The sequence below is a fragment of the Cupressus sempervirens genome, chromosome 3 (genome assembly GCF_028749045.1).
Source record: "Cupressus sempervirens isolate cs-2001-9-10 chromosome 3, ASM2874904v1, whole genome shotgun sequence".
NCBI lineage: Eukaryota > Viridiplantae > Streptophyta > Pinopsida > Cupressales > Cupressaceae > Cupressus > Cupressus sempervirens.
In genome coordinates this window covers 955,199,606-955,226,169 of record NC_143120.1, presented here as the reverse complement: position 1 = coordinate 955,226,169, position 26,564 = coordinate 955,199,606, and positions in this window count along the sequence as shown.

Sequence of the window (26,564 nt, the reverse complement as noted above, 5' to 3'; positions counted from 1 at the left end):
CCCAAGGTTGCTTACTTTGGCACCTATGATGAGGCAAAGGCTAGAATTAAACTAGAAATAAAGCTTCCTCAAGTAGTTAACAAGGGGAAGAAGATGATTGCCAAACTAAAAACTACTTCTACTCTTCTATTAACTAAAGGAAAAGAAGAGGATGAAGAAGTAGTGGCTGAAGAAAATTTAGAGGAAGAAGAGCCACTAAAGAAGAAGGGTAGTGTAACTGTATATGAGCAATGTTAGTATGCTAATAGAAACCAAATTTAAATAAAGCTTCTACAAACTAAAAAAATTTCATAAACTTCAAGATAGACTAAGATGAGCTCTCAATTGAGAATATGAGCCATTAATGGGCTCTCTCAATGAGAAGCCCTCTTGTTGAGTAGCTTTGTCTAAATAGATAGGATGTATGCTCAAGCTTTATGCTTCAAAAAGGGCTTCAAATGGAGTTGGAATTTGGGTGTGAGTGTATGGTTTTGATGTAAAATGGCTTCTCAAAATGGCATTATGACTTTACTTCATGGATTGTGTTATTTTGCAAAGGGGAAGGATCCAATTTATAGGCAAGAGGCTTGAGGGATTGAGGGCTAAGATGCAAGGATGGGAAAAATCTCATGGAGGGCTTAGATTGCATGAGAGGAGAGCACATGGATTGTGCTTCCTTACAACCAATCAGGGAGTGACACATGTCACAAGGTGAGAGGATGGAGGAAAGGGGAAGGATGAGTCAACAAAGGAGGCTCAAGGGATAAAATCTTCATAAAGACCCTTCATAAGTGCTTTGTAAGAACATTTATGACTTTGTGGGCTTTATAAAATTTTGCTGTTGAAGATATTTGTGAGAGATACCATGAAATTCGAATTTGAGGGTTTAGTGGGGTTTTAAGCTTGGTTAGGGTTGTAAAAATGATTAGAGGAAGGGTTAGAGATGGCTTAGGACTAGGCAAGTGGATGGCAAGTGGATTGCAATTAATGAGGGTGGGTGAAGGAGGAGATATTTGTTAACTTTGACTTGAGTTAGCAAGTCTTAACCCATGTTTAGGTAATGTGACAAGGTTAGGAGGGGATTAGGATTAGGGTTAAAGACATCTTCTAGAAGAGTCTAGGCTTTGGATGAGGATGAAGACTTTCTAGAAGAGTCTAGAACTTCCTAGGATAAGATTTTATGAAATAAATAAAGTTTTATTTATTTCAAGGGTTTGGGTTGAGAAGATATTTCTTAAAATATTTTTAATAAACATGTGGATTAATATTTAATCTTGATTAAATATTTTGAGTTGGGATTAGGGGTAGGAAATGATGAGATTAGCCTTTAATCAAAATTAAAGAAGGATTAGAAGATTTTGGAAGAGGTTATTGGTTTTAAGGAAATTGGCCAACTTTTGGGAAAAAAATAAATTAATTATTTATTTTGGGATTTTTGGTCAATTTATTAATTAAATAATTAATAAATAAGGAAATAATGTTTAAATAAGATTTAAACATTTTTGGGAGGGATTCCTTAATTAAATATTTTTAATTAAGATAAAGGGATTTAATGGCATAAAAATTAATTAATTAATTAATTAATTAATTAATTAATAAATGATGATGTTATCAAGAATTTTTTAGAAAATAAAAATACTTTATTTTCTAAAGGTTTTTTTAGGTGTCTACATTTTGCCCCTCTTTGATGTGATGCCGCAAGTGGCATGACATCAAAGATAAGAAAATAAGATGCCCAAGGCTAGAGCAGAAGAGGAGAGAATGGACTGTGAGATGCCCCCTCAAGAAGGCGGTGGGGAGAGAAAGCGAGGCTCGACGACTTCTTGAAAAGTACAAGAATCCGAGATGAGCAAGAAGACTCAAATTTTCTTAAGAGAAGAGGTTTGGTTAGCTCAAACTCTCACTACGGGAGAATGATAAAGGGAGAATCAGAGGCACAAGAGGAAGCAAGCTTAAGATCTCAGGGATTGCAGAGGATGAAGGAGCGAAGCGCTATAAAAGGAATCCAGGATGGGGAGATGGATGAGGGGATTAAAAAAAGTTGATGCAACAGGATTTCAAAGAGTTAGATTGGCAGAAGATGGGTTTCGGAGATCCCTAGGACTAGGATTGTGGATCTCGAAAGATGAGGCTTGGTGGATTGATTTGGATTGGTGGATCCCTAAGACTAGGATTGTGGATCCCTAAAGCTAAAGGTGAGGAGTGATTCAAAGAGATACTGATGCATAAGCTGGGGTAGGAGAGACGGATGCTAGATATGGATGGGGGATAATGGGGATGAAGGAAAACCATTGAAGCTTTTTGAGTAGGGGGGATACTTCAAAGAGAAGTACCACCATGTAGTTGAGCACTAGATTTGCTATAGGACTATTGGTTAATTGCCAAGCTTACCAAGAACATCAAGGCCTTTTCACCAACTATCCAGAGGATTGATGAGCTGACTCAAAACAAACACGCAAGGATTGCCCCAGTATCACACATGAATACCAGAGGAAGTAGTGTGGAAACGACACTGGGTAACCCACAAGCAAAAAAGAAAACAAGCAAAAGACATGATCAAGACCTTATGCTCTGATTGCCCCATTCATAGTATACCATGATATGGAAGATCATGGCAACCTTGAGGAGGGAACAAGGAGATTGCTTGGAAAAGATATTTCAAGACCCAATAGGGAAGAGTCCAAATCAAAAGAAAGCAAAAATCCAAAAGATAACTGTTTGCCAACGAGATGGGTAGGACGAGGTACTAACGGACTAAGATCAGACATGAGGAAAGCTATATCTTGCAAGGACCTATCGGAGAGCACCTAAGCTGGTGGATTTGGATGAGTGATGCGTCTAGCAAGCTGAACTAAGAAAGATAACACTTTGGTGATAGGAAATCTAGCTAAAGGATGCATTGGAATAGCTAACCAAGATGTGTGATGGGTGCAAGATGCTGATCAAGGATGAACTGACACGAACGCTGGATAGATGCAATGGTACTAAGCTAAAGAGGATGTACAAGCTGACAAACCAAGATATTTACAAGTGAGCTAATCAAGATATGGTACAAGCTAACGGACCAAGATAGTTACAAGCAGGCAAAAGCTTAGGATGATAGGATAGCGAGATGGTTCGATGTTGTGCAAGATGCGAAAGCTAAGGGTGGGGTGATAGCGAAAGATATGGATTTGGCAGGATGCATCCAATGATGATGAGAGATTTTGTGACCAAGGATAGCTAGAGGAGCAGGATGAGATGGTTGGATAGGATGGTAGATAGCTAGGATTATGATGGATATAAAGAGATGACATTGGGTTTGCATGAGGATAGCCTAGAGCTAGATACCAATGACAAGGGAGGATGGACAAGACAAGATCTCCAAGGAATATAGTGCCCCCAATCAGAAGATAACATGCGGAAGGAGGTCTTATGATGGATGTGATAGGATTGAAGCTAGGATGGAAAAAGTTGAAGGGGCTAGGGAGATGGATGATAGCTGAGCTGATTGGTTGAAGCTACATAAGATTAGTGGATGGTGTGAGATGGAAGCTGGAGGATGGAGGATAGGTGGATAGATTGGAAGATGGAGTTGGATGTCAAGAGATGACCAAAAGCATGAGGGTATAGGCTAAGCTGGGGATGGCGGAATTACGCATGATGCTTGTTTGCCAAGTTTTCATCATGGTACTTGTCCAAGGCACTTGAATTGCCAAGTTTTCACTAGTGGATGCTTTATTTTTCTTTTCTTTTTTGACATTTTGACTTTGGACTTAGCTAGAATGATTTTTGTTTTCTTCAGCTATTTTGGCTTTTTTGGGATTTTTCACTAGTTGTTGGAATGTTCAATTTTGTTGCTAGCTGTTGGTACACCGGATGTGTGATTTATGCAATAGATCGGATTAGATGGGATTGATGGTAGGAGATGGAGGGATGAAAATGCTGGAAAGGAGCATGAGATGGGGATGCTTGCAAGAGCAACATTGGCACATGTTGGAATGGGTGTGAAAAGAGCATATGGGGGATAGATGGTAGATGCGGGCGTGATGGAGGATTTGTGGAAGCGTGCTTGGGGATATAGGCACCCAAGATGGAGTTAGGAGATGGGGGACATGAGTCACTAGATGGGGGATTAGCAATGGTGGATGCCATTATGCATTGGGTTTCAACTTTTTTCTTGGGGATCCACATGGTTTTGGATTTTCTTTTCATAGGCTTTTGCATTGTTTTGCATTCTTTGATTGGATTTTTCCTTTTTGGAGTATGTCTTTTAGAATAGACATATGATTGCCTAGGATGTGGATTTTTAGCTTTATGCATTTTAATGTTGGCATTCACATTGTTGTGGTAAGCTTTGGGAAGATGGTTAGGAGAAGCTTTGTGAGATGGAGAGGATATGAAAGAGCATGTAGGGGATGATGATGGATGATGTGCCCTGATATGTGCCTTTGTTGATCTTGCATAGAAATGGATGGAATAGGATTTTTATGATGGTTGATAGGAGGATGGAGGATGGTAGATTTTGGGACATAGGGACCCCAAATGGGTTTAGTGGATGAAGGGGGAATATGGTAGGTTGTTTTGGGTTGCAAATATGGTGGAGGGGGGATGACATAATATTTCATGAAGGAGTGATGGGAGGCTAGCATGGTGGGCTTGGAGATAGGCTTGGTTTGGGGGTGTGGTGTACCAACACCTTTAGATGGTGAGCCTTTGGATACATATCCAAGACCATGAAATCCTAGATTTTTTTGTGCAATAATAGGCTCTCTGGTTCCTTGCTCTTGTGGTCCTAAACCTTGACCTTGATAATGCAATCGATTGAGAATTTGAACAAGCTGAGGAAACTTTTTGCTTGCAGAAAATGGTAGAAGTGATTTATTAGGTGTATTGCAATGGGGAGATATTGTTCTTAATTCTTTTGCTGAGAGAGGGCCACCGTGGATGAATGTAAGTGAACCAAGAGGGTAGATTATAGATGGTGGAATAGCTTGGATAGGTGGTAAGATGGAAGCATGGAGCGGGGGAGATGGAAGGATAGGATCTTGATGTAGCTGGTGGGATGACAAGATATCTTGTAGTGAAGGAGATATGGCTCAAGGTTTTGGAGATGGAGGAGATGGTGACTGCACTATGGATGGAAGACATGGTACGATGATATCTTCATTTATGCTTTGGGGGATGTCAACATTCTTTTGGGTAGGATCTTGATTGGATTGGTTTGGAGTGGATGGTGTGATAGGAGGTGAAGGGATGGATTCTTAAAAGGCAGCGGATGGATAGATGGGAGATTCAGTAGTGGAGATGGATGAGTAGAAGATGGATGCATAAGGGTCATTACGAGAGATTTGGGAAATTCTTGGAGGCGATGTGGATAGGATTCAGAGGGATTTGACAGGTGGTGGGATTTTGATGCTTGCGGGAAGTGGAAGGATTTTAAGAAATTTGATGGATGGTATAGGGATGATAGCTATGGGAGATGGAGGTGATATTATAGATGGGGAAGCTTCATCACTGACTACTTCACGTGGTTGGATTAGATGGCATGGCTTATCGACTGTTGGAGGCAACTTTTCTTGTATTTCCTCTAGGAGATTCCTTAGAGACTCGTGTGTCGAAGGTGGAGGTGGATTGATAGGAATAGCTAGTGTGATGGGGGTGGAAGATTGGAAGCTTGGTTGATGGGGTGATGGAGGGGAAGCTGGAATATCAGATGGCATGACTAGATAGTTTGGAATAACTCTTGGATTTTGGGGGATGCTTGGCGAAATGTTTCTAAGGCTTTCAATATACCCATCATAGTCAACAAGATTTTCATCATCATTGGAATAGGAGGTGGCGGGAGCAAGGACAATGTGACCAAACACATCATGATAGGATTGGTACTTCATGCTTTGATGATGAGTTTGATGGGGATGGGGTCTTGCGTATGGATGAACACAGAAGCTCATGGTTGGATTTGGGTTAAGCACAGATTTTGGATTGGCTGATGAAAGATTTCCTAGGGAGAGTCAAAGTTGCATGACAGACCTAAGGAGGATTGGCTGGAGATTTTTGTCTTTCTTGTGGGTGGAAGACTTCAAGGGTATGCTGTCAAAAAGTGAGAGTTTTGCTTTCCTATGCGCTAGATTTGGTGGTGGCTATGTCAACTTGAGGATAGACTAATGATCCTATGGGCATGATACAAGATTGACCACTTGTGGATCCCAACCTTTAGCTCAAGGTGATGAGGGATGCAAGTGACAAAGCTAGATTACCCTAGACAAATCTCTGTCAGAGGGATAACCTTGGTGAGATTGGTTGATTGGTAGGATAGATTGATTGGATAGAAAATTTTGGCAAAGTGACAACAACTCTTTAAAGGCTTGGGTGATTTTGGATTGGGTTGCTAGCTGGCTAGGGGGATGATTTGGATGGACTTTGGATTTGGGATTGTTCTAAGGAAAAGAACTAGATAGATTCGGTTGCAGCGGGGGAGCTTGGATAATTTTCTGATAAGGCAGTGACTACACTAAGTATGCCTTGAGCTGGGAGATTTCTACTTTTTTGGGATTTCGACCAAAATTGGCAAACATTCATTCAAAAGCTATGAACAAACAAGCAGACAAAAGTTTTCAGCAAGCACGTCAAACACACCAACATCCTAGGAAGCTTTCTACAAGGATGAAATTTGGTTTAGCTAGGGAGTCCTCGATATATGCAAGGTACGTGAGGCCCAAATCCGTAGATGAAACCAAAAAGATGTCACACAACCAAGAGGAGTGGTAACCCACTTCTCCTCTTTCACTTCTCAAGGGTATAAAGTTCCTTGAGGCTTAGCCTGAGTGACAAAATTTTGATCCCAAGAGAGGTGTCTTTGGATTCACCTCCTGATCTTTATACTCCGCCAGAACGCTAGAGTTGAGGTCGTCCCAAGGGGTGATGAAATCCCCAAGCAGGCCTCCTAAAAATCTAAGACAAGATTTTGGATCCTAATCTTATGCACCCAAGATGGCCTTGAAAGACGACAAGGGGAGAGAAGACTTGGATGATCTTGGGCTAAAAAACATGCTTGTTCTTTTACCAACTGACGCTTAAGTTTTCTGATCTAGACTTTGCAAGCACTCATGTTTAAGATACAATGTTTATTCCAACATTGAAGCGTCGACAAAAATAAAATTGATCGAAGAATGCGAACAAGAAGAAGAGTTAGGGTCAACAAGAAGGTAAACCCGTGCGCCCGGAGGCCCTCCACGTCAAGTATCAATTGATTTTTCTTTAAGGCATTCAAGATTGAGTGTGAGTTCATTTTAAGCCCAAAACAAAGGTGTGTGAGATTCTATTTCAATCGCACACCCGTAGGCCCTCCACTTCAAGATTTGTCCAATTTTTATGCCCAAATAAAGTGTGAGCGAGATCAAGTGAGTGGAGTTTGATTTGCGTGGAGCACTTAACACCCTCTTAGGTGGACCCATCCCCATAGATGGCACTGAGATTGCAACCAATGGTTAAATTGATGGGTGATTAAAGAGGGTGAGTCCAATTACAAACTTACTCAAAGCATCTTTATTAGTTTTTATAACTTAGAAGATTTCAAAAATGTGGATTCTTTTTATGCCCCAAAAGATGATTATTTGATCTATGGCATTCAAGATTGGATTTTTTGTTTTAATCATGCATTCATAAAAAAAAAAAACTTGATTTTAATCCATGGCACTCAAGAGTGATTTTAGCAACATGCATTCAAAGACAAGTGATTAAACATTCAAGTTTTTTTCCTTTGAGCATTCAAGATTGAGATTTTGTGTGTTTTTTTAAGAACATTGAAGTGCTTTGTTTTAACCTTAGATCATTGAAGATTGTCTTGGACTCAAAAGTGAAAATGACTCTTTGGACTTTGGTTTTCATTCAAGATTTTGTGTTCTAGTTTGCATATTTTAAGCCCAAAAATGATATTCCTAGATTGTTTTGATGCATGAAAAATCTAAGAAACATTCAAGATTTTGCAACAAGACATTTGTTTGGAACAAATAACAAAGCTTTTTAGGAAAATTTTGGCAACCATTTAGGACTCTTAGTTTTCATGAGATTTTTAAAAGAACTTTAAAATATTTGCAAATGAGGTTCATTTTATCCTTGATTGATGCTTTGAGTTTGATTTAGATTTTAGTGTGCACTTAATGTTGATTTTGAACCTTTTGAAATGGAAACTTGAAGTTCTTTTTAAATTCCCAAAAATGAAGTGTTCCTAACTTTGCATGAATGCATCTAAAACCTTGATGTTGCAAGGATGCAAATGATTAGATTGGTTTAGTTTCACTTGTTAAAAGATTTTTTCTTTTTTGCAAATTTTTAATTTTTTAATGGATTTAAGTATGATTTGGGGGTTCATTTTAAGCACTAAAAAGAAGTGTGTATGATTTTGTTTCCTTAAAAAAAAAAATGGCCAAGATCTCCCACAAGAAGAAGAAGAAGAAGTAGATGGAATAAGAAGAATATAGACAAGAAGAGGAAGAAGAATTCCTAGTGCTTTGTCCACCTATAACCTTGAAAAATCTGCAAATACTATGAGATAGACTATGAGTTCCTTTGTCTTCTTCATGCTCATGTGGACCTACAAAACCAATTTATACAATCCTACCAATCACAAAAACAAGCAAAATTAGCCAAAATCAGCAAATGACATACAAAACTTGACTAAGAAAGCTAATGAAGATGACCCATGCGGGGTCCCACCGGGTGTGCCAAAATGTATATGAGCAATGTTAGTATGCTAATAGAAACCAAATTTAAATAAAGCTTCTACAAACTAAACAAAATTCATAAACTTCAAGATAGACTAAGATGAGCTCTCAATTGAGAATATGAGCCATTAATGGGCTCTCTCAATAAGAAGCTCTCTTGTTGAGTAGCTTTGTCTAAATAGCTAGGATGTATGCTCAAGCTTTATGCTTCAAAAGGGATTCAAATGGAGTTGGAATTTGGGTGTGAGTGTATGGTTTTGATGTAAAATGGCTTCTCAAAATGGCATTATGACTTTACTTCATGGATTGTGTTATTTTGCAAAGGGGAAGGATCCAATTTATAGGCAAGAGGCTTGAGGGATTGAGGGCTAAGATGCAAGGATGGGAAAAAGCTCATGGAGGGCTTAGATTGCATGAGAGGAGAGCACATGGATTGTGCTTCCTTACAGCCAATCAGGGAGTGACACATGTCACAAGGTGAGAGGATGGAGGAAAGGGGAAGGATGAGTCAACAAAGGAGGCTCAAGGGATAAAATTTTTATAAAGACCCTTCATAAGTGCTTTGTAAGAACATTTATGACTTTGTGGGCTTTATAAAGTTTTTCTGTTGAAGATATTTGTGAGAGATACCATGAAATTCGAATTTGAGGGTTTAGGGGGGTTTTAAGCTTGCTTAGGGTTGTAAAAATGATTAGAGGAAGGGTTAGAGATGGCTTAGGACTAGGCAAGTGGATGGCAAGTGGATTGCAATTAATGAGGGTGGGTGAAGGAGGAGATATTTGTTAACTTTGGCTTGAGTTAGCAAGTCTTAACCCATGTTTAGGGAATGTGACAAGGTTAGGAGGGGATTAGGATTAGGGTTAAAGACATCTTCTAGAAGAGTCTAGAACTTCCTAGGATAAGATTTTATGAAATAAATAAAGTTTTATTTATTTCAAGGGTTTGGGTTGAGGAGATATTTATTAAAATATTTTTAATAAACATGAGGATTAATATTTAATCTTGATTAAATATTTTGAGTTGGGATTAGGGGTAGGAAATGATGAGATTAGCCTTTAATCAAAATTAAAGAAGGATTAGAAGATTTTGGAAGAGGTTATTGGTTTTAAGGAAATTGGCCAACTTTTGGGAAAAAAATTAATTAATTATTTATTTTGGAATTTTTGGTCAATTTATTAATTAAATAATTAATAAATAAGGAAATAATGTTTAAATAAGATTTAAACATTTTTGGGAGGGATTCCTTAATTAAATATTTTTAATTAAGATAAAGGGATTTAATGGCATAAAAATTAATTAATTAATTAAGTAAATAATTAATTAATAAATGATGATGTCTTCAGGAATTTTTTAGAAAATAAAAATACTTTATTTTCTAAAGGTTTTTTTAGGTGTCTACAGTAACTATTACCAAGCCTACGAAGATATCCCCTGTCGTGTTCACATAGAGATCATCAAGGAAGAAATTATATAAAGAACAAGGAGAAATGATTTTTAAGAGGTCTCCACCCACATTTTAGAAAAGAATGAAAGAGTTAGAATCAGGTTGTCAAATTAAAAACTTCAAGGCATTAAAATATGAGACTAGGACTACTAATGAGAATTAGATAGAAGAGATATTAATATCCAAAATGGGTAAGTAGAAATAGTCATCTGACTAGCTTACTCAATAGATTCATAATGCTTTAATGGACAAGATTAAGCAAAGATGGGAGCATGACATGCAAACTACAAAATATATACATGAGTAGACACTAAGGCAACTTATGCCAAATTTGAATGACAAGGAGGTTAAAGAATCTTTGAAGAAGAATGAAGAAAAGTTAACTTTAAGATTCAACACTTGTCTTATACTATTGAAATGAATTGAGCATGTTGTGAAGAATGCTACAAACACATGGAAGAATATCTATCTTTTTCACAAATCAAGTGATTTTGTAGTCAATATAAGTGATAAGGATGATGATGATGATCAAGAGGAGAAAGATGATGGAGAGATGACTCATTTTGATAATATAGATGATGAAGAGGAATAGGCATAATAGGCTACCAAGGAAGATACACAAGATGTTGAGGAGATTAACTCGGTTAAGATTGTTGCAATGGGCATAGCCTCACTTCCTCTTTCTCCTAGCAAAACATTGATAAGACCAAGCTAGGAGATAGCCTTAGTAGGATTAATTGTGACTAGCACTACAAGCACAAACACTCAATTAATCTTTGCACTAGTCCAACTTAGTACTTCACTGATAGTAGTGCCTAGCACTTCATCTACTGAGTAGCAAGTTCTACCTTCTACATTAGTTTTGTTTACATTAGGTATTCCTACTACTAGTATTTCAATGAGTACAGTATTCATTTTTGCAGTGAGTCTTACCATTTCCAAAATTTGTTTCCATTCCTAGTATGCAATCAATAAGTGCAAGAATAGTTAAGACCAAGCCTTAACTAAGCACAAAATTTTTGGGTAAGGAAAATAAAAGGAAGAGGATATAGATCTTGATGAGGAGATTGTCATTCCTAAATGGGACATCTCAAATCTAAATCCAAATTAGATGTAAAATTTTGGTAAACTACTTCAAAAGAAATCCAAGCACCAAAGGCTAAGAGAGGAAAGAAAAAATGATTTCAAAATCATTGAGGATGCTAAGAACATTCTAGCAGAGGCTCTAGGAATAGAGGTTGATACTTCTCAACAAATTTTTTATCAGTTGGAAGAGCTAGTCTAGAAATATAATGAAGATTTGGATGGATAGGTAAAATTATTACATAAAGATGAGAAAAAGTTTGAGAATAAAGTTTTAGAACTTATTTCTCAATAAATTTCCATTCATCAAGTAGAGCTATCTACTATTTTAGGCTCTCTAGAAACCTCTTGCATCAATGTATCTTTACATTTTGGTAAGCTATGTGATACATCAATTTTCACAAAAGTGATAAGAGATAAATTATCAAAAATGGATGAAGATCTAAAGGCAAGTGCATGTCAATTGTAGCTTGACCCAAGTTCAAGCTCTACCCACTTTAATAAGATTAGATTTCTGATAGATATGTAGGCAGAATTACTTAGAGAAGAAGCAAGAATCGGATCTATATTAATAGATATTTAGAATATGACTCTCCCAAATATTGATGGAGTACAAAAGGATAATGCACATTAAAAAATGCTCACCCATGATAATAATTTCTCTATTGTAGACCACATGATTGAATTGTTAGTAGAAGTGCAAATTGCATTACACACATGCAATGTCTTGCAAGAAAATTGGGACAAGACTTTGGTGCTTATCCTAAAGGTACACTCAGACTTCTTGTCACATTTTGGCATTACTATGTAAATAAATATATAGCACAAATCTTTGGCATTAATTTCAAAAATGGGGAGAAGCTATAAAAAGATACAAGGGTGAGAGGATGTGAGAGGATGTAAGGAAAAAGGGGGACAAAATTGAAAGAAAATTGCAAATTGTAGAGAAAATGTATATTGTATGTATAGTATACTATATATTATGTATGGGGGAGCATTACCATGTATAGAAATGTATCTTTTACAAAACCAATTTTGAAAAATCTAAAAAATAGTATACTCTACCAAGTTGGAGACATAAGGTGATGGATAAAGATGTTTTTGAACATTCTTGAATTCAGTTTTGACTGATAAGTGTTTTTGTCACTAATGCCAAAAGGGGAGATTGTTGACATTCCAATCATGTTTGTTACTAGTAACATACACTTATTTAGATTGTAAGTTCATACCAAGCATATTGTACAATTAACTATGGTATCCAAGAATTTAAGATGCTACCAAGTCCTTTGGGAAAATTTTAGTTCACGTTGAGTAGTTACTACTATAGTGATGATCAACAATGTAAACCAAGAATCTCAGTGTATGTCAAGTTTACAAGTGCAAACTAAGTTGTGTAGTGCTTACTGAGTTTATAGTTGATATAATGTGAGTCTAGTGTTAACTAAGCTACTCAATCTTTAAAAAGTGTCTCAGTTTATACCAAGCTCGTAATGATAGCATTGACCAAGCTATGCAATGTGAATCAAGTGATTCAATTTTTATATGTCTAGTATCATAGTATTCTATGAGTCAGCAATGTAGGCTAAATTCAAGACTACTTGGAAGTGATCAGTATGGACTAAACTTCTACATCTACTGAGTTCATGACGATGCCATGCATTAATAGTGGATGTCGAGTATCAGAACCCCACTGAGTTAGTCTTTAGAACCTGAGTTTCTATACTTTGGCTGACTTTGTAATATTTGTGGCCGACTTGTTGGAATTCTTTTAGAGTAACTGAGAGGTGGGGGGGGGGGGGGGGGGTGAATCAGTTATTCAAGGTCTAGATGTACAAAATAAAACTTTTCACAATTCACTAAACCCATAAAACATTCTTAACCATGTATGCATTCATTGTGTATTAACTGAAACTGATATGTTACTATCAAATCAAGTTGTAGAAATGTAAGGCATGAAACATTTGATGCAATGATTTAACGCAAAAACCCAATTTGGGAAAAACCACTAGTAATATGCTACTCCTTTTTCACTCTTCTAAAGTGATGCTTTGTTAAAGGTTACAATACACACTATTAAATGTGACCAAATTAAGGGATTTCAGTCACCCTGTCAAAAGTGAGCCTTGTTAGAGGACTTTAGGCCATTCACTTGGAATGCCACCCTATTAAAGGATTTTCTAATGACTATTAAGTCAACCTTACTCTGAAGGATTAACCCTTTTTTGATACAATTATTAGAAAGTAATAGTAGAGCTTTGATCTGATACCACTTACAACCTTACTTGTAGATTATAGATCACTTTTTAGTCCTCAACTCTACTTGGCTTCCAATCTTTTTAGTTTTGATAGCTTGTTCACCCTTCAAGAATTCATCCTCTTTAAACATTCTTGCTTAGTACGTCATTACAGACTTCTTACTTGGGTCACTTGATGAAGCAAAACCTCTTTCCTTCTCTTTATCATATTTTTATATCAAAACTCTCTCTACTTCATGATCAGACATTTCTAGATATAGGAAATTAAAGAACTTTTCCCACTCATTATCCATCACCGAAATTAGGGTTTTCAATGGATTAGGTAGGATACAATGTATCTACCTCAAATCTTGTCTTTTCTAGAAACTTCTCTTAGAATCCATTTGAATTTTCCTTCAAAATGTTTTACATAAGATTCTCTGCCACCAGCTCATCGATCTTATCTTCCTCCTAATTCACAAGTTCCAAGAAAATAATTTTTTTTGCTTTCATTTGGCAAATCTTCTATCTTTGTCATAATGTAGCAATTTGGCATTATCAATCTTCTAATGCTCAACACATACTACATTAATCGACATCAACTATAAAATCACTTGACAACAACTAGATTTTACTAGCACTTAGCATCAACTAAAAATTACTCTACGTTTATGAACTTGCTCAGCATCCACTAGAATTTTCTTTCACTCGACTCCAAATGACTTTTTTATTGCTTGGCTTGCACTAACTTTTCTCAGCACCTACTATACACTTGGTCAAGCTTGGAAAATGAACTTTGTTTAATGTTATTCTTCTAAACTTTCTAAGTGTAGCCAGTCATTTTTGTAACCTCAAGTAGATTATCAATACATCATGTTATCACTTTTTTAACCAATTCTTTCACTTCAATACATAATCATAACTCAACCTTTCCTCTAGGTACTTTTGTTACATCTTGTTAATCAAATGTTCTTTATCAATCAACTATGTGATAGTACTTGAAACATATAAGCAATTATCTTACCAACATGTAGTAGGTTTGACAATAGTGACAAAACAATGATTGAAACACATAGTCTTCTTCAAAAATATTTCTAATCAAATAGTATTTTCAATTAGATATCAACAATCTCCCTCTTTGGCATTGATGGAAAACTAAACCAATCAACTAGTCAAACAAATGATGAACATGTTGTTCCATCAAACTAACTAGGTTAAAATAGTAAGACAATACCAAAAAGAAAACTTGTATTTGAAATTTCTCCCTCTATTAGAAGCTCCCTCTTCTGATTAGGTTACAAAATATAACTCTCATTTTTTGTTTAGATCCTTTCTTTTTTGATTACTTTCTACTTTCTCCCTATTTCTTTCTTTTGTCCACTGATCTTTTGATGATGTACTCTCTCCATTGTTCCTCTTGCACTTGATCAATTTAATGTACTTTCTCCCTCTTTGAAAACAATGCCAAATATGTATACTCAATATGTGGCATCTTTAATATATGTAGATATAGGATTTTGTAGGTTTTTCAATTTTTTCCCTCTATCACCTTGCTTGTGACTGATTTATAATTCTAGTTCTCTAATTATTTTACGCACCTCCTAAAGTAAAATCCACTGCATCAATTTATATGAAATAAAATTTAGCTTGTTTGATGCAAGGTACTCCCTCTATCTTTTAAATAGCATTTGATAGGGGTATCACCCCTAGTTTACCTCTCAAATACTCATAAGCATCCTTAGGTAATGATTTTGTGAAGATATCAACAATTTTATCCTTGGTGTTAATATATTACATCTTCACCTCATTTTTTTGAACCAACACCCTTACATAATGATACTTGATTGAAATGTGCTTTGTATTTGTATGCATCACATGATTGTTTAATATATTGATAACACTTGTATTATCACAATAAAGTGTCACTGGTTCTATGATTTATTCCTTCATTCCCTTGATTAGTTGTTTGATCCAAAAAATATTTATGTAGTTGATAGCAACAACAACATTCTCTACTTTAGCAGTGGATTGGGAAGTACAACTTTTCTTCTTGCTAGTCAATGTAATAAGTCTTTTTCCTAAGAAGAATGCTCCTCCATTGGTGCTCCTTCTATGATCAATATTACCAACCCAATCAACATTAGTGTAGGCTTTTAGTTGAAACTTTTCATTCTTCCTAGATTATAAATCAAACTCTTCTATTCGTTTCAAGTATCTTGTTACCCTTTTCACAGCCATCAAGTGATTCTCTCTGGGATTGGCAGATAATCTTACAACTATCCCCATAGGTAATGTAATATGAGGTCTACTATGTACTACATATTGCAATTTTCCAATCATGAATCTATATAATATTTGATTTACCTCAGCTGAATCATCATTTTTTGATAGCTTGAGTGCTATCACCATAGGCGCACTTACTAGTTTTGAATCTTTGAGTCCAAATGTCTTCAATATCTCTTTGACATATTTTGACTAAGTGATATATACACCATATTTTATCTGATAAACTTGTAATCTCACAAAGAATTTAATCTCACCAAATATTGACATTTCAAATTCTTGCTTCATCTAATTTGCAAAGTCCTTACGCAAAGCATCTTATCCTCCAAATATGATATCATAAAAGAATATTTCAGATAATAGTATACCCTTTTTCTTTATCTTTCTTCATGTACAAATTTTTTTAATCATTTGTCCTTTCAAATCCAATTTTAACAAGATAAGTATGAAGTCTCTCATACTATGTTCTTGGTGCTTGTTTCAATCCATATAGGGCTTTGTGTAGTCTATATACCATGTTCTTATTATTTTTATCAAAAAAACCTTTTTGGTATTATATGTAGACCTCTTCTTCTAATATGCCATTCAAAAATGAAGACTTGACATCCATCTGATAAACTTTGAAACCTTTGTATGCAACATAAGCAAGCAAAATTCTCACTCCTTCCATTCTTGCAATAGGGGCAAATGTTTCATCATAGTCAATTCCTTGTTCTTCTACATACCCTTTGTAAAATAGTCTTACTTTATTTCTTGTCACTTCACCATTCTCATCTAACTTGTTTCTAAATACCCATTTTGTGTCAATCACATTCTTGTCTTTTGGTCTAGGAACTAGAATCCAAGTCTTGTTCTTTTCTATCTGCTAAATTTCTTCTTCCACAGCTTTGTAGCAGTCATCATCTTCCAATGCATCTTCCATTATCTTTGGTTCCTTCATGCTTAACAAAAATGATTCATTTCTCAATCTATTTTTCCATTTTGCATCTTTATCTCCAATGATTTGATTTGTAGGGTGGTGTCTTTTGACATATTTGGATGGTATAGGCTCAGTTCTTGTAGTTGTATTCTATCTCTTAGCTTCGGTATGACTATGCAAATCTCTATTAGGTGTTTAAGAATCTCTTTCATGTTTGCTAATCTCAAAGTCAGATTATGCATTTTCCACATTCTATAACTTGGCATTCACAAGTGGTGACTTAGTAGTTGTTGAGCCTTGCTATTGGTTTGCAACATGATTTGTAGCATCTTCTTTCGCAGGCATTCCTTCATAATAGTATACAAATGATTTCTGTTATTCTAGTTTCTTTGTATGTTCAACCTCATGTACTTTTGAAAACTCATCAAAATTCACATTTGCACTTTCCACAATTTGTTAGTGTTAGTATTTAAACACTTATAAGCTTTACTTCTTGTGGAGTAACCAAGGAATATACCTTCTTCACTTTTTGCATCAAACTTTCCACTCCTAACATCTTTAAGAATATAGCATTTTCTTCCAAATACCTTGAAGTATTTCACATTAGGTGGATATCCATACCAAAGTTCAAAAGGTGTTGAATGAGTACCTTTCTTGACTTGCACACAATTCAAGGTGTATAAAATAGTACTTATAGCTTCTCTCTAGTATTTTAGAGAAACATTCTTCTCCATCATGAGTGTTTTGGCATAGTCCATTATAGACCTATTTCTTCTTTCAAAAATTTCATTTTGTGGAAAGGTCCTAGGTGCAAATGTCTATCTTTTGATTCCTCTGTGATTACAAAACATCTCAAACTCATTTGAAGTGAATTCTCCTCCTCTGTCTGATCTCAAGCATTTCAAACTCTTACCTATTTCATTTTCAACTCTTTCCAAGTACCACATAAACATTTGAAAAGCATCTGATTTTTGTTTTAGAAACATGAATGTGATCATCCTAGTATAATCATCAACAAATAGCATTATATACATATCTCCTTTGTAGCTTTGCACTTTAATAGGTCCACACAAGTCAATATGAACAATTTCAAGCATTTCCTTAGAGGTATAAGCTTTACTTTTAAAGCTTGACTTTGTCATCTTGCCTAACTAACATTGTTTGCACATTATATTTTCTAGTTTCTTCAACTTAGGAAAACCTCTAACTCTTTTCATGTTACTGATACTAATCAGATTATCAAAAATTAACATGACATAATATCCTGTGCTAAAGCTATACATCATCAAATTTTGCAATAAGATAAGGAACATCTTCTATATCTAGATAGAACTCATATATCTTGGCTGATTTATTTTCAAACTCAACTTTGCATCCCAAATTATTTAGTTGTGAAACACTTAACAAGTTATAATTCAATTCTTCAACATAATAAGAATTTTCACATGAAATCTTGTTTGTGAGTTTGATAGATTCTTTTTCTTTTATCAAACATAGTGCATCATTACCAAATATTACATTATTTCTATCAAAACAGGTTAATGTAATTAACTTAATTTTGTCTCTAGCCATGTGATGTGAGCAACCACTATCAATGATCCATTTTTCATTCTTGTTTACACAAGTTAGAAGTGAAGTTTCCTTATCCTCATCAAATTCATCCTTCATCGCAATATATACCATTTCATCAGCATTTTCATCAGAGTCATGTTCGTCACTAATGTAGCATGACTTCTTCCCTTTGTCTCTATAGTCTCTTCCATCATTTTTTAAATATTTTTTTTTGTGTTTTTTTCCTTCATTGTATTTCTTCTTTTGTGTATATTGGTCTAACTTTTTCTGTAGTAAAAAAGTTTTCAGTTAAATCATAGAAAAGTCAGATGTTCTATGTCTAAGTGAAGCATAGGTTTTTGGATAAACCATCTATAAGAAATAATCGCCATATAAACCCTATATTCATCCCTATTCATAAATTGTCGGGCGCAAAATTTTGAAATTTCAAAAGAGGCAAATATGCTGTCATATTCCTTTTCCTTTCTCCCGGGTTACCTTTCTTCCTATTTGTCCCAACTGTCAAATCCGATTAGATCTACCGTTGGCGTTACCTCGCTATTGAGAGTTGCATGCTCATTAAGTATAGCGAGATAGCGAGTATTGGGTTTTTTAATTGGTGGGACCATGAAGTGAAGATGCGACGATCAGAGATTTGCTTATTAAATGTTTTATTGTGCAGGTACACTTTGCAATTCGCCATCCAAAAAAAAAAGGGGAGAGGGACCCACTAGAATATCTGACATTAGAGCCGGAATGTTGATTTTTTCGAAAGTTCCACCACCTCGCTATCGGAAAATTCAGGCACTTCACCGTTAGCGAGTTAGCGAGGCCCCGTAAAATGGCAAAAGATCGGCAAGATCTTTGATGACGTGTAATGACAAATGACTGTGATAAATTTTGACATGTGCCAGCTATGCAGAGATCCGATTCTCATTAATACCTATCTGACTGAATGTACAAGAAATCTTGAACGTCAGCTTGAAGTGGATCAATGGAGCTCGCTACCTCACTATGAAGAGTTTCAAGGAAGATAATTATAGTGACATAGTGAGTTGGGCCCGTCGCCTTCTTTCTTAAGAAGTCCTGTAGCGTATCTTTCGATCATTTCTTGATCCGATCAACGATTGTCGCTGCCTCGCCATGGCAAGGTGCTTGTTCTTTATGCATAATGAAGTAGCGACATGCTGACACATGTTCTCCATCATCAGTGGGTCTAAATATAAGCGCCATCAAAAGAAAGAATTTTGTACGTGGCAAGTTCTCATTGGGTAAAATAACTGACATGGCAAATATAACTCCTAGTTGTTCTCTTTGTACCGCATGATCGTAGGATCTTTGAAGATCAATGGTGCAATTTTAAATGAAAAATGTAGTGCCACTCTCTGTATTAATTAGACAAGAAAGCTTCATCCGTGAGGAAAAATAGAGTATAATACAGAGAGATTTCATCAGTTTCGTTTCACGCGAGAAAATATTTGAAGCCATTCTTGTGCATAAGCCATTACTGAAAGAAAAGCGTGCCAAGGTTTGATAAAAAAATTGTCAAGTTGTCTGTTCGCGAAAAATTTGCAGGAATACAGACGAGAATTGAGACAGAATTCAAGTAAGTAAAAATACCATCATCTTCGTGAGCTTTTAAGTTTTAAAAAGATAGCCCAAGATGCCTCCTAAGAAGGGATTTACAGGTGCAATAAACTACCTGGATAGAAATGTGCATGATGATTTTCTTGAGTTACTTCCTGAATCTACTGTAGAAACGGTGCAAGTTAAGAGGTTAACCTCACTCAACCCTAGGCTAAGGGTAGCTGATGGATTGTATGATAAGGGTAATTGTGTCCGGGATGCTCAAACTTCTCAAACTGGTTTGAGTTTATTCAAAAAATGGTTTGCGGAAAGGAAGTTATATGCCCCTCATGCCAATATATGGAATTTTGATCTTGGGAAGCTTGTTGTCCCCAGCGTGTTTATGGATTTTGACCTGCTTGAAGCTATAGCAAAAAACTATGACCAAGCCACTAAGGTAGTGAGAAGAATGGATGATGAGGCTTTAGTTACCATCAGTCCCGAGGAGATTAGGAAGGTTTTCAGTCTGGGACCCCTCACCATGTATCATGTGCCCATAAATTTGATAGATTTAGAAAAAGAATATATATCCAAGAGGGATGTAGTTAAACAGGGTGCACTGAAAGCCCACATAGGCCGGATTGGAGGCCTCCCAACCATAACATCATCTTCTAAAGAACCATTCAAGAAATCATGCTTTAATGCCAAGGCAGTGGAGATATATAGGACCCTGTGCAGAGTCTTCGGAGAGGGTGAAGAAGATTTTATTCCAGTGAGCTTCATGTATATGATCACCCAAATCTCTTCTTTTGGTGTGGAAATAATTTTTGATTTTGCATCTTACTTGGCAAATGAGATTCATTAGGGATTGGTGGGGATTGCACAGGGCAAGGTGGAAAAGGTTTGGGGTCAGTATTTCTTATTAATGCATATGTTTCTTTTTAAAGGGGCCACTTATTTTGGTAAAGAAATGGTTTTAAATAGAGAACAAGAACGGAAACCACTGCCAGTCCAATTATGGAGTGCAGACATGACCTGGGAAGCAAAAAATGCTAGCTTTGTTAGAATTGATAGGCACTTTGCCTCCAAACTAAGGTGCCTCATATTGAGTGATAATCCCAGAATCCCTAAGGCATTAATGCACCTTGTCAGGCCTATGGAAAAAACCCATAATCTAAAAGTTTCACATAATTGGGGAGATATTATCCCATATTCAGTCTCAACTGTCATCAGGGTCTATGGATTCAAAGGAACACCCCATGTGTTACCCTATCAGGTACCTTTAAAGGTAGGGATAGCTGAATTTTTGTGGCAGTTGGGAGGAGTGGAGGAGGCCTTTTTGCACAAAAGGGGGACAGGATCAATTTTTCCTACTTGTACTATAGCCCACCAGTTTGTGATAACTAAAGAAGGGTGGGTCTTTCTCCATAAAATTTTGGATCAATATAAGATGGCAGTGTCTCACTCTCATTTTTGTGATACAGAAGGTTTCTTTAACTCTGCCCTTAGATTGAGAATCAAGCTTCGTCCAGTTCAGCATGAATTCTATTTTCTTGAAGATATAATAAGAAATGAATACTCTCTCCATGAGTAAGAAATAAAGAAAGAAAAATGGAGAGTCTATTCAAAAGTTTTGGAATTCATTAATTGTTTTGACAAAGATTTCAGTCCTCTTAGTAATGCTGCAAACAATGCAGATAAAATACATAAGCTTATGAGTACTTTCTCTGAGATAATGGAAGTAATGAATGAGAAGAAACAACATTTTATTAATTATTTTCCAGATAAACCCAGAGAAATTATGAGAAAATTGGGTTTCACCCCCAACATTGGAATAGGTCCACTAGTGGTACGGAAGAAAATAGGATATACTATTGTTCGACAACAGGTGCCCGTTGTACATAAAGAAAAATAGATAGTTGAATCCACCAGCACTGTCCTAGAAGAAAGACCCCCTGAATCTTCTCCCAAAAGAAGGAGAATAATAAGGGAGGAAGAATCCCCTGATGAAAGTTGCTCACCTTCTCAAACCCCAATAAGAATTGAGGAAGAACAACTCACCAATGAGCAATTCGAACAAATGGGGTCACAAGGAGAAATTTTTGTTACACAAGCAGAGATTGATGAAGGGAACCCTTATGAAACCCCTGTGCCAAGTTTTGAATTAACTATAGCAGATTTCAGAGGAAGGGAATTGGACCCTATTTTGGAACAAGCCAGTCAGCATTTTTTATCTGATAACAATTTTGTAAGATCTAGGGCTTTCCATCAGTTTGCGTGGAGAGTAAACATGCACATTTTTGAGCAAAAGTGTAATAATATGAAAATAGAACATCCAAAAATGGATGAGACCTCCATTCAAAATCTAATAAAGGAACAAATGGTGCAAGAGTTCCAAAATATAACCCCTGATGAGGGAAGACAGATGGTAAAAAATGCTAATGTTTTATTATTGCCCAATTGGGACATTGCTGACGCATTAATTTTTAATTCTGTTTCAAATAATTTAGGACTCCAGGATCCAAATAAAAAGGAATTCTTGGGTATAGCATTCAGCAATGATCAAGCTACCCTTGTTATGTGGTCCCTGAGAAGAGGATCCAGAATTACTTCATCACAGCCTGATGATTCAGGATTAACAGGGAGTATCATTGTAAGAAGAGTTGCTGACACTTCAAATGTACAAGCAGCCCACATGAATGTGGATTATTCTAAATTTGCCTTGGCTACTGCGGAAAGAGGAGAGAGGGAAATGATTGATATGCATAATAAATATGAAATAGTGGTGGAAGCCTATAACCAAGAGGTAAAAAGGAGAACTGAGTTAGAAAACAGGGTATCTCAATTAGAAAAGGTACTTGGAAAGAGGAAAGTGGGAGAATCCAGTACACTGAGAATTGCATATCCCCTGCAGTCATCTGTGGGATTAACCCCTATTATTGAGATACCTGACACCCTTGAAAGACCCCAATTCTATACTGCAGACGAATTTGAAGCAGAAAAAAATAAAATTACATGAGTGGCAGATAGAATTTAGAAATCAGCAGGAAGAGAAATGGAGGCAGGGTGTGACATATTTGAGGGATAAAATACAATGGTCAACTTTTTATGATCAGTTGACAAGGATTGTAACCCTCATGGATGAGTTAAATAAAGAAAAGGATGGACTAGATTCTCTTACACAGAAATGGAGACAGAGAAACAATGATGTTACAATTATTTGTATATCTACAGTCCAAATGCCTTATCATCAGGTTGAAAGGATTTTTGATTTATTGAATCAATTAGATAATTTTGAGAATAAAAGAGATTCTTTACAGAGAAAATTGATACTCTATTTTTCAAAATATCTTGCTAAAAAATTCACCCTATTTCCTTATGCTTTAGAATCTGTTGATACAGTAAAGGAAAAAGACAAATGGAAAAAGGAAATGGATGAATTATTCTATAATAGAATAACAAACATCATCAGTGAGACTAGCCATTGGTTTTGGGCAAAGACAAATGAAGAGCTGGTAAAAATACAATTATATTATGCTGATATGAGAAAAGAATTCGATGATTTAGAGGAAGATGTCAATTCTTTAATAAAGATACAAAGAGAAACCCTAAGTTTTGATTGGCCAGATGATGATACTTTTAACAGATGGAAAAATTAGTTTAGTGAGCAGATGTCAGGAGACGATGACGAAGAAGATGTAAGAGTAATAGTTACTTTTGTAGTCAGCAATGATGACATAGAAAATCCACAGGTTAAAGTGAGTTTGCATGTAACAAAAGATGATACATCACTTACAGACCTTATGGGTATGTACTCTGAAGATGAAGAATGATTGTGAGATCAGATCATAACAACCAAGAAGCATAACAGAAAGGGACCCGCCAAGAATTATTGTTATAATCAACCTTTCTGTTATTCTTGTTTTTGTTTTTCAAAAGAAAGACACATGTCACCTTCTGTAGCCTGAAGCTTGTCGCATCTCACATTATTTAAGTGAGATCCCAGGGCTAAAGAAGGGTCCGAATTTGGTTTTTTCTAAGTATTGTGCTTAGTTCTTTTTTGGTCCAAACATTTTGGGAAGGAAATTTATAGTATACTTTTCTGTCAAAATTTCTGAGATAGATGAATGTAGAAAGAATTGTGCTTCTTCTCTGAAGGTCTTTCTGGGTCTATTGTAAAGGATATACCATTTTCAAAGGAAATGAATACAAATTATGAACTGTCCCCATATCTGTTCTTTTCTGAATTTTGTCTCCTTTTAAATACTTAGCTATCATGATGTTGTGTGAGTAAAAGCTTATGCAATTGATTGCAATATAGTAAGACTGTACATCCATTTGTTATTGCTATTAATTCAATGGATTAAATAAAGGCTCTAATGAATGTGATGAGGTTGCTCGGGTGTTAATAAGGATTTTTGAATGATAAATTCTGGTAAGAATTGCTGATGAAAATTTGTTGCAAAGCAACAAATTGGATCTAAGAATTTACTTAACTCTGAATTCCCAATGGATTAGGCACTGATCGAAAGTATTTCAGCCAAAAGAGAAGTATATTATGACTAGCTTTTTCAAAGTACATCATAAAATCAATTTTTACTTATATTTCCTGTAAGATTTTCAAAGTTGGCCAGCACTTTCCTGCATGGATTGTTTTAGCTTCATTTAGCCATTGCTGTTGGAAACATCTGCAGAGCTATAGAAGATTTCTTGGCCATATCTGTTCAAGGGATGTGTTTATCAATTCGGTAAGATTTACGTATATGTTTGAGGATTTAGAGATGAGAATCAAAATGAAACTAAGAATAATTCTCATACAATTATTCCATCTTTGAACCATCTCCGAGTACACCCGTCCTGGTTTTTATAGAGCCAAAAGAGTAGAAAACCATCTAAGGTTTTGTTGGAGTTGGGTTCTAGTACTTTGCATATGCAAGTGATAATGAGAATTGGCTATTCTTTAGGTTGTGTATGTACTGATATCTAGGTATTAAGCCTTTTGTCGCCTAGTAGTTTTAGCACTGTTAACATCAAAATAAAACACCAACAAAATGGCGACTCTACTGGGGAATGTCTAACACATCTGTAAAAAGTACTACAGTTGGCTTTAGTCTTACTAAGTAAGTATGTGTCGTGTGATCTTTATTCTGCCCGTAGCTATAGGGGAATCTTTAGTGTCAAAACTTGAGGATTTAGAGATGAGAATCAAAATGAAACTAAGAATAATTCTCATACAATTGTTCCATCTTTGAACCATCCCCGGGTACACCCGCCCTGGTTTTTACAGAGTCAAAAGAGTAGAAAACCGTCTAAAGTTTTGTTGGAGTTGAGTCCTAGTACTTTGCATATGAAAGTGATAATGAGAATTGGCTATTCTTTAGGTTGTGTATGTACTGATATCTAGGTATTAAGCCTTTTGTCGCCTAGTAGTTTTAGCACTGTTAACATCAAAATAAAACACCAACAGTGTACATCTTGCAATAATATGACCAACTTCATTGCAATTGAAACAAATGATAGGTAACTTACCTTTGAACTTTCCTATTCCTCTATGAAATCTTCTAGCTAGCAATGCTTCCAAATGTTCAATTTCTTCCTCATCTATGTTACTGCCACTGGGCACATACTTTATCTTTCTTTTCTTCTTCTTCTTCTTCTTCTGCTTTAAATCATCAAAATACTTTAGTAACAATTTATCTTTAATAGCTGATTCAATGCTCTATGGTCTATAGTTGTCAAAATTAGATAGCTCAAAAGTAGTGAGTCCTCCTACCAAAACTTCAAGGGTTAGATCATTTCTTGATATACATCTTAACTCTTGGATTGTAGATACTCTAATGGCATACATAGGTAACAATGTTCTCAAGACTTTTCTTAGGACAATATCATCATCTATTTTACTAGTAGCACCTTTTATTACACTAACAACTTCTTTTATTCTAGCAACATATTGAGCAATATTCTCACCTTATTCCATTCTCATGTCATCAAACTTACCTCTGAGGTTCTTTGACTTGGATCTTTGAACATTTTGTCTCCTCCATAGATGGTGTCTAGGGCATCCCACATCTTCTTTGCACTATTAAGGCCTTTGATATCATCAAATTCAACATAGCTTAGGGTAGAGGCAATCTCCAACATCACCTGATTGTGTTCTTTCTTTTTCTTCAAATCTTTAGTAGTTAGGGCTCTTGATGGATCAACATGATCTATTACAATGCAAGATTTTTTATAATCTCTCAAGACCTCCAAAATGTAGCTTCATCAAACTTTTCCATGTAGGAAATTTATCTTTGTTGAGCTTGGGTACCTCTCTTTTTGACATCTTTGATCTTTGTGCTACTAGTAACTTAAAACTATTTCTTTTAAGTAGATGGCTCTGATACCAATTACTGGAATTCTTTTAGAATAACTAAGAGGGGGGTGAATCAATTATTCAAGGTATAGATGTACAAAATAAAACCTTTCACAATTTAGTGAACCCACAAAACATTCTTAATTATCCATGCATTCATTCTGTATCAGCTAACATTGATATGTTAGTATCAAATCAACTTGCAAAAATGTAAAGCATGAAATACAACATATCCATCACCACATTTGGCAGAATGATATAACCTAGAAACCCAATTTGGGAAAAACCACCAATAACATGCTACTCCTTTTTCACTCTTCTAAGGTGTTGCCTATTAAAGGCCAACCCTATTATAGGTTACAATATGTGATTTTAGTCACCTTATCAAAAGTGAGCCTTGTTAGAGGACTTTAGGCCATTCTCTTGGAATGCCACCCTATTAAAG